General features: G+C 39.6%; 1 long non-coding RNA gene across 1 annotated transcript in view; it reads right to left on the bottom strand.

Moving 5' to 3' along the window:
- The window catches only part of LOC148343072 (uncharacterized), a 42,264-nt gene extending 23,334 nt beyond the window's left edge, over positions 1-18,930 (bottom strand). Inside the window, exon 1 of the long non-coding RNA XR_015842499.1 lies at positions 18,716-18,930. This is a non-coding gene — a long non-coding RNA (uncharacterized LOC148343072). The remainder of the gene's footprint in view (positions 1-18,715) is intronic.
- Between the last annotated feature and the right edge of the window lie 386 nt (positions 18,931-19,316).

The following is a 19,316-nucleotide window of genomic DNA, read 5'->3' on the forward strand; positions in this document are numbered from 1 at the left end:
AAAACCAAAACAGGAGGTGAAAAGCGTGTACAGATGGCTATGCAAATGTTGTTTGTATTATTCATGCAGACGTGCAGGGTTTTATTCTCAAGTATTCTCTTAGTTTAGCACCTCGTATTCAACTGTGGATTGTTTCTCACGTTTTTCTTTGCTGGGAACAGACAGAAATTGCATCAAAGATACAAAAGTGAAAAGGTTGACATGTCATGATTCCACAAATACGGTTCCGCATACGTCCAAGTCGATCTCCGAGGTTCCTCGTTTCCTTGACAATGTCACTAGTGACAGCGTCGTCGCAGTCTGTCTGCTGCCGCATCGTCTCGAGGGAGACTTTGCCGCAGTCGGTCAGCCACACAATTTCATGTCAACTCAACAAGTTAGCTTGCTGAATCAATAAAGTTACAAAATCGTTGCTATCGGACTGACGGATTATTGAAAATAAACCACCAATGAGCCTCGAGGCTGGTTGACGTTCCAGAAAAAGTCACTATCATTGAGCAGTATTCTTGCAGTTCCATAGAAACATACTACCAGAAAGCAAATTGGCTTTGTTCACTCCCACAACGGCGCAAACGGGAGTTTCTAACTTGGCGCGCCTACAAAAAAATACCAAACGGAAGAAAACGCCACAAATGCGCATTGTTAGACCGCGCTTCGTGTTAGGCTTGCGCGTGGCTCAAAAATAGGGCCCTTAGTGTTGTACTAGCAACGTAGCCAAACATGGCTAACGTTGACTTGTTTACACTTCACATTGGGCGCAAAGCATTTCTCATTGAAGTGGCGGGTTTGGTTTTTGTCAGACTCGTGAGGGCCGAGGGATTAGTAAAGTGAGGCTACCTTCAAATTTTGCTCGCTGTTTGAAAACTGCAAACTCCCTCGTTAAGTAGTACTGCGTATGTTAGCATCTACTACATTGGCAGCGTCATCACAAAAAAAGACATTTTTAATGAGCACTGAGTTGGAGTCTCACAAGTTGAGGTGAAGTTTCACCGAGTGTCACACACGTGACGGTGAAACTGCAATCGAGGTGTGACTTTTGGCCTATTTTCTGTGAACATTCTGGTTGACTGAATAAAACCATTTTGGGGCCACTCAACTGAATATTCAGCACATAATGTTGAAGTTTTTTGTTTTTTTTTCTTGTTGGTTGACTTTGATCCTTTAATTTTAAAGGTAAGTGCAAGTAAGTGTTTTGGAGATGTTCCAGATATTTGACCAATAATAGACAAGTTTCTTTTCTATTTAATTTCACATAACCCACAAATTTCAAGGCGAGCAAAGAATTAGTGTCAGATTGAATAAGATTTCCTTTCTTTTGGTGGACATTTTTCTTTTTCCATCTCAAAGGGTACTGCGGCTCAAATTATTTGCTTTTTTTGGATGTTCCGCGTTTGTAACCGGTGTAACCCTACTGCCACCCTTTTCCAAAGCAAAACTTTTATATGAAATTCTTAAGGGAAGCAAAGTATTATTTTCAAACTTGTTGCTACTTGATTTGATACCGTCAAGGTTTCACAATGTGGGACGAATGAATGCCAATGAACTAACAAAGAGAAAATATAAAATCCATCCATGGACCTTGAAACTACAGAACATTCCGATTATTCACACCGTTTGTTAGTTTCGTCATTGTCGTTTGCAAGTCTTCAGAGCTTGTTTGCATGCTGGCGTAACAGCCATGCAGACGTCTCAAGTTTTTCCGCAGAACTAATCTCCCCGAACGAGTCACAGGTTGTCAAAACAGCTGAGACTAATAGGTCAGCAATTGGGTGCGAGGTAGCCAGGAGAAACGTTTGCAAAAGATTCATCTCAAAGCAGCCGGAAAATGATTTCAACAGAGAAACAAGCCATCACAAAAACAAATGTCTGAAGTGGATTAAATTCGATGACACGAGCCAAGTAGTAACTTTATGGATTTGGCTTGAACGGGTATGCACAAAGTTAAGTAAATGAAGGTATGCTTGGAGGAGTTCAAGAGTCGTTACCAAAGAAGAGGATAGAAATACAGTCGGTAGAAGAAGAAACCCTAAAGCCATTTAAACCAGGGTCAACCTTCTTCCCATAGAAATGAACGAATGTTTGTACAGTATGTCCTGATTAAGGGCAAATTCCTTAGAGGATGGATGGATGATCTGTTATTGTCAGCTAAACAGACAATAAGTGGGTTTTCATCCTGCTATTTTTATTTGAATTTAATTTCAAGTCTGAAAATAAACCTTGAATCTGAATGCTAGAAATAAAAAAAAAAAGGCCTATTTTTTTAATCTAATTAATTTTATTAATCTAATAAAATCTAATTATTCCTAATCATTGTAATAATAAAGAAATAAATAAATTTACATTTGGAGAGGGAGAATTTTGTGGCGGCACGGTGGACTGGTTAGCACAATGGCCTCACAGTGCAGAGGTCGTGGATTTGATTGTGGCGACGGCCTTCCTGTGTGGAGTTTTCATGTTATGCCTGGGTTTTATTTGGGTACTCCGGTTTCCTCTCACATTCCAAAAACATGCACGGTTGGTTGGTTGATTGGAGGCTCTAAATTGCCCCTAGGTATGAGTGTGAGTGCGGGTGGTTGTCTCTGTGTGCCCTGCGATTGGCTGGCAACCAGTTCAGGGTGTCCCCCGCCTACTGCCTGAAGATAGCTGGGATAGGCTCCAATGCGACCCTAGTGAGGAGAAGCGGAACGGATAATGGATGAATAGCTAAAAAGAAAATGCGAATTTTGGTCATCGATTAATCCCGATTCATTAGATGATGGATTAAATCGACGCATCTCGAGTCTTGTTCTAATTTTCAAGGTTCCATTGAGCTTGTTAGCACATCAACAGCTTTTCCACTGACGTATTTATCTCCTCAGAGGAGGACCTCATCATTTACATACTCATCAATCTTAACGAAGGTTGAACATATGTGCGCATACATTCGCTTTCACCTCTTATCGCAGAGAGGTGACAACGTTTGGAAGAAAAGTGATGAGAAGAGCATATTTCAAATTCTCGGCTGAAATGTGTTCAAAGCAGACCAATACTGGACCTGAAATCAGACAAATGAACTGCTCATTTGATTCGCTGTAATAAAGTAAAGTCAGTATCAGAATTGTGATCATGGCAGATTGCCCGAGACATTCGGGGATTGTCACATACTGAGTTCAAGGATTTTATGAGCCGCTTGATATACTGTATAGTGGAATGCATTCATATACAGTAAGGGGGACGCAGTTCCAGAGAAGTCCGCCTAATTGGACTGCTGCACCGCTGCTGGGATTATATAGGGAACACTGAAAGTCAAGCTCTTTAGGATGCAGTCGTTTCCAGAGTTTGGATAACAAATTCCTGGGGAGTGATTAAAGTTGCAGGGATACGAGAAGCAGCTGGTAATCTCCGGCCAGCAGCAAAATGACGTGATTTCTAAAACAAATATGGAGCAGCTGATGAGGACGAGCGGGTCCTGTGGGAAAGATCCCTCGCGGGCTTGGCAAGCGTGCAAATGCTGGTCCTCGATACATACAAGGCAAAGGAAAGCTGCTGACTGGAGAATTACGGTATCTAACATACCTTCTGCGAGGTGGTTGCGTAACCTAAAACTTAAGGCTTGCGTTTAGACAATAGTTTTAAATCCTTTAAGCATGGGATACAAATTCCTGCAAGTGAAGTTTACAAATATGTCAAGTCAATGTGGTTTAAATTGGATTTTCTGAGCTTTTAAAAGAGTCTTGACGGATGTCAAGTTGCAAATGAATGTAATCTTCCAAGCAACAAGCTCATGGGGGCACAAGAAAATTGATAATTGGTGGTGCGTTGCATTTCAAAGGCCTTACTTCCGTCCAGTTCCTCGACTTACAAGTGACCCGCCTTCACAATTTTTTTTTTTGTTCAAACAATTGTTTTTGTCTTTAGTTGTGCAAGATGGTGACAGTGAAGTTCACAACAAGCAAAATTATGGCAAAAACTGATTTTTATAAAGAGGTCAAGTGCTTGCACCAAACTGTTTATTTAAAACCAAACATACGAGTAAAACAAGCACGTCGTGTATTCAGCCAAATGACTGTCTATGAAAGTCCACTAGCTTAATGCTAACGCACAATGTAAAACGCCCTACACAGGCTAACAAAACTAGCAGTAGGGTTGGTGATATCACCCTTTCAGCAATGGATATTTGAACACAAATGGTGCAGCAAACATGTAGACAGACAAAACCCGTAGGTCACTGTTGCATCTTTGCCAGTTTCTGTAGCAACTTTCAAATGTAGCTCTTGATATGACAAAGTTTTGAAAAAGTTTTCTTACTTCCACTTCTCTGGCGCGGTTCAAATAGTTATGAGAAAGAGATCTGACCTTGAGCTAATCCAGCCAACAAATGAATGATGCAACTCCAGGTAAACATCTTCAGTCAGTCATTGGTCTGTCTTTGTTATGTCTTCTGAGAGCTCATCATCTTTTCAGTATAATTTCCCTTTCCGTTAAAATTCACTCAGCATACGTGACCAAAAAAAAGGTCAGATTTGTCACAATGTGTGGTTAGTCTCGCATACATTTTCCTGTTATTGTGTTTCTGCAAACAAAAAAAAGAGCCATGTTTTTTTTGGCTTGTTGTGAAGCAATTTGGTTTACCGGGATTTTTTTGGAGGTAGTGGAGGCGGAGAGACCAAACGGGGGAAACGAAACCCATTAACTGATTCCGAGTAGGCCGGGTTTGTAGCTAGCATGTCTGTCTGACAGTTCTGAGATTGGGGTTTCTCAAATATTAAATAAAATTTACCATTCAAACTCAGCCTTGGCCAACAATAACGGTACCGCTTGGTGACTTTAAAGAGAAAATAAAGTGGGAATTAATTAGAGGTTGAATCACATGTTTTGGAAACAAGGTCAGACCAGGAGTGGATTGCTTAGACACGAATTGAGCAGTGCCGTCAAGTCATACATTGTAAACTAATCAATAGTGAGGCGCTGATTGCTCCGAAGAGTTTTGTTCTCCTCAAAGAAACGATCCGGGAAGGTGACTCTTGGGGCGCAAATTACATTGTTGCTGATTCTTAAACAACCACCGTGACGGCATCATAAATGACAACGAGGGAAGCATGAGAACGAGCAGCCTGAGACCCAAAAACGTCAAGGTCAACACTATTACAACAACCACACGGCGATGACCAACAAGCCAGAGCAGCAATCAATTGAATACCCTAAATGGTTCTTTTGAAAAGTGTTTGGTTCAATTGCTTTTTTTGGATTGGGATTTAAATTGAGATCAAGATTCAGTAAATTCAGATTTTTCATTTTAAGAGAAATACATTCAAAAGTTAATTGGAAGTGTGTTCAGGGATGTGGACAGCAAGTGGACCAAATACTGGACAAAATGTTGGATATGTCAAAGAGGCACAACGCTCATGAATGCATAATGAACTTTAATTCATCGGAGGCGCTCGTTTACGTTTTAGTAGGAGACGCTGATTTTGTTAGCAACAGAGTTCTAATGAGAACTGAATTATTTTTCAGATAAGGCGGACTTAAAGATCGACAGTGAGCCTTAAAATTGTGGAATGACGTTTGACTTGCTTGCTGTACTGGTTTGTTTCTTTTAATGAGCAGTGCGCCTTATAATTGGGTCATGTGGAAATTTTCCGGGAAAATTAACCTGTTGGTTGGGGCTGCGTTTTATAATCCCCCAAAAAATGTGGTGTATCAGTTTGATTGAGTGTCAGTATTTTACCGTTTTTGTGAAAGGACAAACAGTAACTTAAGGGAAATATTTTACTATCTTGAGGAAATATGGGAAGATTACACTTTTCATTGATTGTTTTTACTCAAACAGTGTCTTCCTGTTTAATAGACGCACGTTCAATTATTTGGAGGGATAAAACAAATAAATGGCGGTAAACAAAATTCTCGGCATTTCTTAATCTGCCGACAAAGGTTCATTTATTTGGTTGCAACCTCCAGTTTCACTCGAGATATTTCGATATGGATTATTTCAAATCGAGTGAGATTCTTCAGCAAAGGGGATAAATATTTAAAATTGTCATCCATCCTGCTGTACCCTTTTTAATCTCATTTTTCCTGAGAGGTTGCTAGTCAAATGTAGAAAAGAACATAGATATTACATGTAAATATATTTGTACAAATAAAGACATGACCCACACTTTATGAGGAAATAAGTTACTCGAGTTGGAAACTATGTCTGGCCGGTCCATTAATTAAGACTTCAAACTTCCAATAGATGAGTTTCACAGCCTCATCGATTTTCATTTTCCCCCAGCAAGTTATCAGCACGCCCACCATCGCACAAAGTCAGAATATTAATGTGTAACCTTGTCTGTTATGATCGTCTGGCCCAGTCGGCAAAATGCAAAACATCAGCAGGAGGCAGTCAAATAAAAACGTGCAACAGAATTCAACTGAGGCGGGGAAAAAAACAACAATAAAAAGGCCAGAGCAGCACTAATGAAACCAACTTCAAAAATTGAGGCAAGACACAGACACGAGGGAATGCAAGCAAAATAAAACGAGTAAAACTCTTTCATAGGAACAATAAAAGGGAAGATTTGAAGAAACTAAACAACTCCAAGTAGAGTTACGGGCAGTAAAAGAGGAGCCACCTCAGGGATTCTCCATTTTTTTGAGCATCGGGATCCCGACCCACAAAAAACAGATGTATGTGGACCAATTACAGTGGCAGGTGAAAAAGTACGGCTTTTTATTGACATCCTGTCAGCCAGTCTTTAAGTGGTAAGACTGAAGCGAATCGAGAAGAAAAAAAAAAAAAAATCATTGGATGGAACAAAAGCGACCTCTGCAAAAATCATGCAACGGAATGCAGATTGAACGAGTGGGAAAGCACATTTCCTCTCTCAGTCTTTATTTGTGTACGGCGGGCACTTTAAGATTCAACTGTTTCCTTATCTGTGAATACAATTTGATTTATGCGAGTCTGCGCTACACTTTCTTCCGTCCGTCCGTCCGTCTGCATGCAAAATCGTCTTGCGTCGAAATCCTAACAGGCAATTTGCAGATTAAGGCAATCGTATTGGAACAATACTCCGTAATGGACTTGAGCCGCATGCCGCCGGTGGGGTGACACCCCCATTATACAGACAAGTGAAGCAAATCGCAGAGCTGTGTCAGCTTGATAACGTGGCTCGGAGCTATAGAACTGCCACATAATTAAATTGTGATTTGATTACATTTTGTGTTGGAAATTTTGTTTTCCTCTCCCACCCACCGGCATCCGTCAATATTACGAGACTTTGACTTATTTGCAAGAGACGCTGTAAGGTAAGTATTTTGAAAACGGAGAAACAAAGCCTATAAGCTTCCGATTTATCAAACCCGCCCACATTGTAAGCATGCCGTATTACCGGCTTTACAAAGCAGAACGGCACACATGCATGCATCCCGTCATGACAACGTGCACAGTACGCCCGAGCGCATGCGTTTATTTTATTTCCGGTCGCCAGCCAACACATTTATGTCGGCTCTCCTGCGTCAAATGCTATCAAGTCCCTCTGAGCGTAGCTATTCATCATGCGTGTAATTTCCACGGGGTGTTTTCTTTTTACTTTTTAATCAAGGGTCCGATCCGGCGCCGAGGGGATAATTCAGCCGTGAAACAAGGCCTTGATGTCCCCAGCTAACAATGCGCATCCCTAACAGAATCCGTTGCTTCTGATAAATGAGCTTGATGAGCACATCATGAGGGGGAGGCAACTGGAAAGTGAGTAACAGGACAGAAAAGAGATGGAGGAACAATGTTTGATGAAAAGCACTAAAGGTCCAAACGAACCAATGGCGTCATGGAGTGCACTCCACCCCCCTCCGTTTTATGTTTCCCTTCTAGTGAAATACGTCCAGAGGGAAATGTATGTTCAATGAAGAACTGCGGCATCTGGCTGTGATTTCTTGGATGGATCCCCACATGATATTTTCATTTCTATTCCAGGCGAAGCCCAAGAATCAGGGCTGGTTTCATTGTTAATTGACATTTGACTAAAACAGATCGTGGAAATGTGAAAAAGCACAGCACCAAATCGAGGTGTGACACTTTTATGGCGGTGGTCCGTTGAGAATTTTGTATACATTTTTGATATCCATACAGCCATTTTCTGTGCCGCTTATCTTGTTCAGGGTGGTGAGAAGCTAAAGCCAGCTGAGGAAAGGCGGATTGGTCGCCAAACAGTCACAGGGCACATAAGAAGACAGAAAATTATTCACAATCATAATCACGCCTTTAATTTTGCCAAGAATAGGTCATCCCTCCATACTTCCTGTTTGTCATTGAATTGTTTTACATTCACATCCCAGAAGGGTAGCAGCAGGTTTCGATTGACGAAGAAATGATCGTAGGAACAGAACGTTGCCATAAGCCAAGGAAGCCCTGTATGGTGAAACGATGTACCCACATGAGTTACATCTCATGGAGAGAGGTTGAAAGAAAATGCCGTTTTATTGTTACTTTGCAAAAACCAAACCAGATTAATGGACAAAGCTCAGTTGTGGTCCACATTAAGTCGTCCAAATTTAGGAAGCATCCCTTTTTCTGGTTTAATTTACGTACTTGTATTAATCGGGAAAATAATGCTATGCTAGCTTTAGCTTGCTTGTTAAGAAAAATGTTGCTAACCTGAGGCGTAGCTACCAACCCTGATGTTAGCCTGTTTAGCTAACCAGGCTAGCTACATGCCTGTTGTTGCAACCAGCTTAAAGAAAAAGAGTGTTCGCTGTTTGCTTTTTCACCATTAACCAATATTTGTATTCCTCAGTATAATTTCCGACAAATCTTCAAGGATTCTTCAGTTCTATCAAACTAATCATGCAGTCAAAAAATAAATCAGAGCTCGGCCCTATTCATCCATCCATCCGTTTTCTACTATTATCCTGTTTAGGGTCAAACAATGTTGAACCAATCATCAAACTTTCTGGGATTCAAGCTCAATGAATTTTAGAGCATTTTCAGGCTAAGATGTTTGAACTAGCCGAGTCTAACCTACCGAACCCGAATGAAAGCTCCCATAAGCCACTTCGACTCCGGGCACATTTGATTGCCACAAGACTTGTGAATTTCTTGAACTTTGAATCGAGAACTCAAGACCGTATAAATCCTTAACTCTTTTAGCTTCAAAAGCTATCAAGCCAGCTTTGGGTAATTATGATAAAAATCGGAGATAGCTGAGGAGTCATCTGATCTTGAGACTGAAAAATGAAGGCCAGGTCTCCAGTGAGTGCTGAGCATTATTTATTCTCTGAGGCAGAATTATCTCATAATCATAAAGCTCACTGCCAGTGAGACACATGAGGCAGATTGACCGAATGAGCAGACTTCAGCAAGGGTTCTGAGAAAAACAATGCGCAGCTTCCCTATAATTAATGTGGTGCCGTACCAATAATTTCACAAAATGTCAGTTCAAGCCAACTGCGTTTGCGCGGTACTGGCGGACGAATGCTGAGAAGTTTTTCAGTTTCATTACTTGTGTCGGAAGCAACGTTGCTGTCTGACTTCTGCATAAAAGACTAATGAAGATGAATGCTGGATGCACCGTTACAGCTCTTATGTGGATATTTTTGCAAGGATCTCCGTGTAAAAGACACTGGAAGGTACATAGAAGGAAATGTGTTTTTCGGGGTGGTTCCATCAAAGTCATAAATCCTGATTTATCATAATTTGACAACTGAAGTACAAGGTAGCTAGCTTGGCAGTGTGAAGGCTACTTAGTCCACAAATGTGGAGACTTGCTGAGGAGATTTCCTGTCCTGTACGGTAAAGTGCCCATTGGCTACTAGACCGTGACCAAGTCGGACAGGATAATCTCCATTGCGCAGCTCTGGAGGTTGCGAATTACTTTGGGAGAAATTTAAGATTTCCTCAGCTTCCTCAAGTCTCTGTTGGGCCTTCTTGATGATGTGATCTGTGTTTAAGGTCCAGGTGAGGTCACTGCTGACGTGGGTGACAAAGAGATTAACCTCTCCACCTGAGTCCCCTTGATGACAATTGGTGCAAGCTGCTCTTTCCTGTGCACCTTGCAGTATATTAAGAAATTTTCTTAGCACCAGGACACCAGCTGAGCTACCTCATTTCTGTGCACCCATCTGGCCTGATCACAGGTGGAGAAGAAACAGCATACAGCCGGCGTGCCCAAGACATCATCCTTGAGAGGACATATCCAGCCTGTTTTAGATGTCTCTCGCCTCTAAGACACCCGATTCATATGATGGGGATCATTATCTGGCTTCTGCAACGCATGCTAATCACCACCGGCGACCAGGCCAGATGGCTGTCAGGTCATCAGTAAAAACTTGATGTTGGTGGTGTCATCTTGGAAGGCGATGCAGCAATGAGAGAGTACTCAGCATAAAGCCTTGTGGGGTCCCAGTGTAAGTGTACAATTTCAATCTTACTTTTGTTTTCTTTTTCAGTGTGACCCTAATACTCTTCTGTAAATTACCTTGCTAACGCATATTCTTATTTTCATGATCACTATAGGCTAATGAAAAAAAAAATTGGCAGACACCAGCCATGCCGTCCAGACCAGCGATTCCCAAATACGGTGAAACGATAGAGATCGTCAGGAATTCCTGAGGAAATGATCCAACTTCCCTTAAAATGTCCAAAAATTAACATATCTTGTTTCATCCATCGATGCCAGCAATGTATAGTGACAAGGCCGAACAATTATGCCAAAAGGAAGAGTTAACCACAACAACGAGAGCTAAGTCATGTTGTGACATTTTAGCGGTGTTGTGGTTTTTCCTAATAGAAAATATGTGCCTTGGTTGGATAAGGGTGAGCATAAACTGACAAATTAAAGACCGATGACACCGGGCAGACAATAGACTCGGGAAATTAATTAAAAACGTGAATTCACAATTGTACCAAAACTGCATTCAAAATCATCTACAGAAAGGAAAGAAAGAAAACAGCGGTAAGACTAGAGTATCTTGTGTTCAGTCCATCTCTCACACGGTTACATTGTGTTCTGCACATTGCAGTCAATAATGTGGTGTCTTCATGCGGCAAAGTAAATAAGCAAGAAAGACAGCGTGAAAAGGCTTTTTTTCTGCTCTAGAAGGCTCTTAAGAGCATTTGTGACCCTGTAAGAGGAGGGGGGGGGGTCAATCGTGCAAATGTGAGAATGTCTGTAAATAAAGCTGCGAAAAAGGAGTGCTGTGACTTTGGTAGTACCAGCGGTTCATGAATACATTTTGACTCCTGGACCGCATGGTGTTATGCGGAGAATTTTGGATAGATCGAGTGTGCAACAGAATTTTGTATCAGAGCCGTTTGAACTCCCAAATATCCTCTGTGCACTCTCATTTTTGTTTCGTCTGAATGCTTCCCACTAGCTATCATTTCCACGGCGGTGTGTGTGTGTGTGTGTGTGTGCTCACTCTGTAACCGTATGCCTGACAGGAAATTAACATCTGTGGACCAGGTAAGAAAGAGATTACTGTCTTATTAAAAATACGTCACATTCTGCAGGTGGTGGAGTCATAAACGTGACGGGCAGAACTGAACTGATTGTATACTTATATTTTCAAATATTTATCTGCCACATGTGAGAACTAATGGGCATTTTTGATCCTCCGTTTTAGTCTCTAAAGCATTACTTATCTTCCAGGGTTGTTTTTCTGCATAAACCGAATCAAACCCAAAAATATGGCACACCCATACCAACAATCGGGCCAAATGGGAACATTTTTTGCTTCCCCTTCAGATGCCTCTGAAAGATTATCCTGGCCAATTATCCTACAAGAGCTGGCTCAGCTTTAGAAAACAGGTGAGGCGTAATTGGCCGTTACCTGAGCAACTGTAATGTCACTTTCAGGCGACAAAAGTGACAAAATGGCCGACCCTGAGATGGGTAAAAACAGTTGGATTTTGCTGCTTAACTCAAATTCCACAAATGAAAAATTAATCCGAATGCAATGTTTAGACTAGTGAAGGCACATAGATCATGTTATTGAAAATATTTTTTGGGGTTGACTGCCCCTTTAAAGTGATGCTATTAGGCAATATTCCATTTTATATATTTTCTCCTCCTATTTTATAGTTTGATGTTCATGGTTTATTTAAAAGATAAATAAATCAGATATTACACACCAGTTAGACAATACTTTTGGTTTTTTTTCCCACTGAACAACTGCTTACTCTTACTGGAGTAATTATTTGGACGACTTTTCATTGTACTTTAGTAATATTTTTTAAGTAGTTGAGTACAATTTGGGGCTATTCTACCCAACCTCTGAGGTAATATTAACTGTATATTTCCAGTCATGATTTTAAATGGTCAAATTATTTCGCAACTATTTTGAAAGGCGTTTTTATCAAGTTTTTCAAAACACACCCAATGAGTGTTCCCCCCCATCTTACAAGCTTGAACGAATGGCTGCTTGAAAATACTTTGTGTAGTTAACCTCCTGCTCTTTGGAAATGTCAACGAGATGAGGCAGGGTTTTAAGATGCCAGGCCAATACATCAGTCAACTCCGGAAATGTTATCATGGACAAATACATTGAAAAATGACATAAAATAAAATAGTAATAAGTGTTAAACCAGCTGCCAAATGTATCCCAAAAAAATAATTTTAAAAAATGTAAAAAAAAACAAAGGCACAGTTGTTAGCCAATTAACACGCATTTACAAAGGGTAAAAACAACAGACACATTTTAGCATTGACTATGTAATGATTGATATTTTTCTATCCTCTAACACAGAAAAAAAAGGAACATTTGTAAACACGAGACTGTGTGCACAATAATAACCGCGCAATTAAAAAAATTAAAAACTCCCAACCTTGAGCATAGCTGTTATTTCCATTAGGCCTGAGCAATTTTGTACAACAATCTAATTGTGCTTTTTTTTTTTTTTAACCAATCAATGTTGCGATGGTGATTGATTATAGGATTTTTTTTTTTTCCAGAACAAAATCTGAATTAGAATAAATAATATGTTTATATATATCTGGGACATAGTACCTGCTTTCATTTTTGATTGCAACTATTACATTTGTTTAATTTTTGCAATGCTTAAGACACAATTCAAAGGTTTTTCATTATACCAATTATGCACACTAATGAGATCCTATCGGATTTGCTGGGGAAAAGACAAAGATCACATCATACGTTACTTAGCGATTTCCACCTTAACTGGTTTTAATGACCAGGTTGCCCCAATATTTTTGAGTAAATAATATGAATGACATATTCAAGAGTAAATGCACATTGCTCATTTCACCTGCTAATCAGCTATGTGCGGTTGTACAAGCAACCGATGGCTTTGACATTGAAAGCAAAGCTGGAGGGGTCGCCAGCTACTGTATGCAACAGCCACTAATGGTCCTTACACTGGTGGAAAAAGTAGGAAGCTTTTTTTTTTTTTTTTTTTTTAAACCTCCCACACAACTTGCTATCTAGCTGACTCTTCAGCGATCGGTGATGACTCAAAAGCACCGGAGCGTGGAGTACGGTGACTTGGTGCGCTGTCACGCCCACGCTGTCTTTATCATCCAACCTCTAACCTCCCGGGGGGGAAGGAGAACAATTCCAAAAGCAGAAAGACATGACCCAGAGAGCGTCACACCATTAATTAAAATCACTTAAAAAATTTTGACTTCAAATGGGGTTTGAAGCACAGTTGCAATGCATCTAAAAATAAAAATAAAAAAAAATAATAATAAAGACGGACACACCTCTTTTCAAAAGCCTGTTTTTTTTTTTTGTGATGCCAATCAATGAGAGAATTTTCCCGTCCATAACATGTATGACTCAATTTAATTTAAATTTGGTTTTAATCTTTTCGAAAAGGGAAGTGAAATGAAAGGTTTTCGCATATGTGTACGGGACATTTTTTTTACAGGCCGATGAAATCAAGGTTGAACCTTTTGGTCGCAATTCCTAAAAAGGTATGTGTGGTACAATCCCAACACAGGTGGCGGGAATTATGAACAGTTCCAAAAGGCAGTCAATGTTTACACAAAATCTTCTGGCACGAAAAAAAAGACAACTAGACCATCTAAACTTTATTAGGAATTAATCAGAGGGATTTTAAATGTCGGCAAGTGTGCGCTTATGCCCTTTTAACATGAGTTTGAATGTGACTGGTTTATTTTGAACACGGCAAGTGTGATCACATTATATATGGTATATGGAATTACACCCAAAGAGGAAAGATTCTTTATACTGCATATCTGAAACCCAAACCCAAGCACGTAAGCAGCACTTATTGCAGTTCAAGAACTAGCAAAGTGAATAATTGATTATTCACCAAACACGTGTATTCATTTCATTTTGTCATGCACACGTAAGCTGACAAGATATGGCTTTGCTATAATACCGCTCACCCTGAATGGTTGGAGGCTCTCATAGAAAGATTTAGCTCGGCAATTAAAATGGTGCATACTTGAATAACCAAACCGACGCAAAAGCGGAAAATGGGCTGAAAACATCATCTTTGTGGAATAGATATTGCTTTTAATGGAGCCACTAAAAGATCGAAACAATCCAGTCCAGCACAATGGATTTTGAAATATTTTTAAGATTTCGAGGATTCGTCTCACTCCTAAACTATAAGTTATAGTTGACCCTGCATAACTGCGGTTGGTCACCCATGTAGTCAAATATACTAAATACGAATATGCATTTAATTTTTTTTTTTTTATATTTTTGGCTTTTTTTTTTTAACCCAATATCCCCACGTTCATGGAAAATGCATACATGAATGTTTATTTGTGTGTGGTTTTTTTTTAGGAATTGTTTGGGTATGTCAAAAAATATATAAATAAATGTTTGTTCCTTTTTTCTTCAATACATTTCAATTATTTGCGACCCGGCCCTTTCACTCGTGAACAGCGGGATTTGTCTGTGTAAATAGAAAAAAAGGCAAACTTTAAAAACAACAGCATAAAGCGGAGGTAAGTTAGCATTAACTATAAAAAAAATAATTTAAAAAAAGTAACTGTGGTACGCACAACATTCGTGATTAACATTTATGGTGATAGTGGAGCGTGACGAGTGAGGGTTGAAGATGAGCTCTGTAAAAGAAACCCCGTACACATAGCAGCTTTGAATATAATAGACTGTAAATATGAATCGCAACGTCTGTTACTTTCTCCAATTCTTGTCGAGCTGCAAAGATATTTTATGATACTCGTATATTCTGTGCCACTAAGTCTTTTTAATAGCATGGCGTGGACAAGCTTAACTTGAGATGCATTTTGATGTTTAGATTTTGTTGCCGTTTTTGCCCACTTTGAGTTTTACTGAATCATCCACGCGCTTATAAAAGACGAGCAACCTTTTTTTAAACACTATAAGCGGATCAGCGGTAAAAAGTGAGGGAATATTTGAAGGATTGAATCAATCACACTTGCAAGCGTGTGCCATTAATGCCTCCGTATGGCGAAATCCTACAAAACTAAAAAGGACTCCATTTGAAAATGAAGCCCATTGAAGAAATAGAAAAATCATTTTTTATTTCATTGTGCTGCCTGTCAACACTTTGATCCCACGGCCTGTAAGCACACTTTTCCCTTCTTTTTCTTTCATGCCGAGAGCATGACACGCTTTTACTGACATTGCAGGGCATTTCATGAGCCTGTAGGGAGTCACGAGCTAAGCGCAAACGGACACTTCCAAGTGCCGCGAGCTACCCATGGAACAAACTCCCATCCAGTGACAATTTCAGAAATAGAAATACCGCAGTGAGTTTTGGTTTATTGCCAATGTAATGGTTTATATTTTCCATAAGGTCTCTAGGAAACTGGTTGTGTTTTTGCAGGATGCGGCATTTGAGTAAGTATGAGCGGCGACTAGGAATATCAATTCATGTTGGATTCCACGCACACACACACACACACACACATATATATACATACACACATACATATATATACACACACATGCATATATATATACACATACACACACACACATATATATATATATATATATATATATATATACACATACACACACTATGAGGACATGGGCTGTGTCCTCGTAATTCAAATTGTCCTTGCGGTGTTGTGTGTATTCAGGTCAAATGTCCCTGCAATGAATAAAAACAAGCACATACACACGCATACATATACACACGCATACATAGACATATACACACGCATACATATACATATATAAATATAAATAAATTGTTGAAAAAAAAATTTTCGTCTGGAGATTAAAAAAAAATGAAACAAAAAAAAGTTACTGTTGTGTAAAAGTTTAATGAGAACATGTACTTCTCTCAAACGGCGCCATGCCATGAATTTGACATGAGCTTGATTTATGGGAAGTGGGATATCGGCAGGAAAGTTGACAGCAGGTCATGGGTTCCACAGTAACACCATGAAGGATGACTGACAGCAGAACGCAAAGATGATTACATTTATGATCTATGCTACGGCAACTTTCTGGAGATAGCAGAGATAAGATTGAAATTCAACTCCTCAATCATCGGTACGATTTTAGTAAAGAATATTTGTTATCAGGAATGTTGCGACATTTGCATATGGAAGAAAATGTCCTTTTTACCAGTAAATTTCAAGACTTTCTTTCATTTGTTTTTAAACATTTCTTCAAAGACAATGTTAAGAATGCTTAAACATCACAAAAAAAAGCTTCACATGAATTGAAATCTGAACTCAAATAGTCTCTAGGCATTACAAAGAAGAAAAAGTAAATTGAAAAATTAGGTCACTTGTTGCCAGGCAGCGTGTGTATATGCATCATCATGCCCACTAAGATATTTGAATGGCACTCAAGAACAGTTTGTTTGGAAGTCAGCACCAGAAACGGGAAAGGACTCCAAAACACTCAGGATTATTCAACAGGTTCATCTGAATTCAGTGAAATGAACTGCTCATAAATATGGAACACGTTTTAGAACGAAAACACGTTTTAGAACGAAACATAAACAGCATCATTTGGTGCCCTTTCTTAAAAGAAAAAATGGTGTGATTGTGTGATAATTATGCCCCCACATTTCCACTGAAAATTACTCTTAAACATGCCAATGCAAATGTTGCTGCAGAACAAAAAGGCGCAATTAATTCCGATATGGGCTGGCTTGTGGATACCTCAATTTCAGGTGGATTAGGTTCACAACAATCAAAAATGAGAGAGAAAGCCAAAGTGATCCTCTCCTATTGCGTTTCCCGGTTGTTCTTTGCTAAACAAGTCACATACGAACTCGAGAGGGAACGAGGGAGGAAGACGTTGAGAGACAGCCGGAGAGCGGGACAGACAAGGCGGCGTGCTGCTAATGAGAATGTCAGAGGCAGGGAAGCAATTAGCCAAGTTCTGGTTGGAAACCACCATCAGCAACCATGATTAATGGTCTGAATTTGTTTTTCCTCCACCTCATTGCTCTTTCCTCCAGCTTAACACCAGTCACATCATGTCTACGGCTCAACTTAATACATTCCATCAGCCTGCTACTCCAACTCCACCACTGTGTTGCCTGATTTAGGATGCGTGTTATGTTGCAGAAAATAGCAAAGCCATGTGAGTAACTGATGTCGCTACAAAACAAAAAAAGCATCCGTGCATGATGTCACGGTGGGAGAGAGGCTAACAGCAGAGGTTTCATAATTCACACAAACATTTATTAAAGCTCATTAGCTGGCTGATTTCCTATTCACATCTACTTATCGGCTGAGAATAATTTGTAACACAATGTTATTTTTCTCGGAGAACGAAAGACTTGCACGTCCGGTAGTTGCTTTAAATTAACGGAAAATTCCGTCCATGGGATGGAATGCCCATTTCTCGCAGGAAGCATGTGCTCAAATGCCATATTGTGTCAGCCACAGGCCCAACAAGGTGCACCACTTTGATTAACAGTTAACTTTCCATCAAGTGTCTCTTTTATGCAACACTACAAACCATCAAACGAGGCGGTGATGTAGAGAACGAGCCCAAGCTGGTTGGCTCGTGCCATTCTTCATGGAAATGCAACTCGATAACTTAATGGGATGTATATTGCAGCCACATTTTTCGCGGCTCAAACATATAACGTGTAAGACGCTTTTAATATAGCCTACATGGCGATTTTATTTGCATTCATTCAAATTCGTCAGGCGAAAACAAACCTTCCCCGTGGCGGGTCATATTTATAATATATTTTTATTTTCACTTTACTGGGACTTAAATAGTATTCCTGTTTTCCACAATAAATGTGTTGTTTGTACATAATGAACACCTGAAAATTTTATCAGTGAGAGGGCTGGACGTTCTAAAACAATTATTTCCTAAGTTTCATATTTTCTGTTAAACTTGAAGTACAGTGGCAAAAAAATACAATATTATGAATTATGTTAGTTTAAAAATGGACTCTGAAAGTTGACCAGGTGTTTCTTCAGATAAAGGCTTTATCGTACGCGATAAATTTACACTCACTGGAGGCTTCATTAGGTACTGTATCATACTGATAAGTCATATTTCGGATACTTTATTTGGAGGTGCAAAATATTAGAAAGACCTGTCGGTATGATGAAGTGCAGTTCTACACATCTTAAGACTACCAAAATCAAGTTTCAAAACGTGGGACCTTCATTTAATGAATTAAAGGAAGAAAGGCAGTGAATTGAATTTAATTATCCGTTATAGCTAAAGGACTGTTGAATTGTGGTCTAAAAACACCCAATACATGACAAAAATATTGTTGTGTATTTCATATTCATATTTGAAAATAGAACCGTTCGAAAGGTTTTTAAAGTTGATCCAATCTTACCTTATTCAGGTTTTGGTTTCAGCATGGAAGATGATTGAGGCGGAGGACACAAATGTAGGGAAACCAGGCAGGGAGTGATTTAACAAATAGAGTTTGATTGCCAAACTGAATCTAAATGGCAAATAAAGAAGTTGGAAAATCAAAAATATCCAAGTACAAAAGATGAACTAAAGTAACCATACAAATATGAGGAAAGGAACTTGGACTTGCTATGAAAAGAACATGACAGGAGACACAGACAACTGACCCGACAAGAAGTGAACGGAAACAGGGCAGTAAATACAAACAAATTGACGAGACAACAAGGAACACCTGTACAAAACACAAAGGGTTGGGGGGAGGAGATTGGTCAACACAACGGCTTGGCTAAACAAACACAGGTGGACACGATGAGCATGACGAAAAAGAAGACACAAAGGAGCACAAGGCAAAACATGAAACTAAAGTCAAAAACGAACATCAACAAACGAAAGTGATCATGATCAGTTGTGATTAGACGCCATAGATATAAAAAAAAAAAAAAAAGGGGGGCTAAATAGCTTTGTGTTCCCTGCTCCAGTGGTCCCCCAACAGTGTTGTTTTTGTCAACGACGACAAAAAT

This window comes from Idiotropiscis lumnitzeri, chromosome 1, assembly GCF_059441095.1.
Source record: "Idiotropiscis lumnitzeri isolate Australia: NSW breed Sydney's pygmy pipehorse chromosome 1, RoL_Ilum_1.0, whole genome shotgun sequence".
Lineage (NCBI taxonomy): Eukaryota > Metazoa > Chordata > Actinopteri > Syngnathiformes > Syngnathidae > Idiotropiscis > Idiotropiscis lumnitzeri.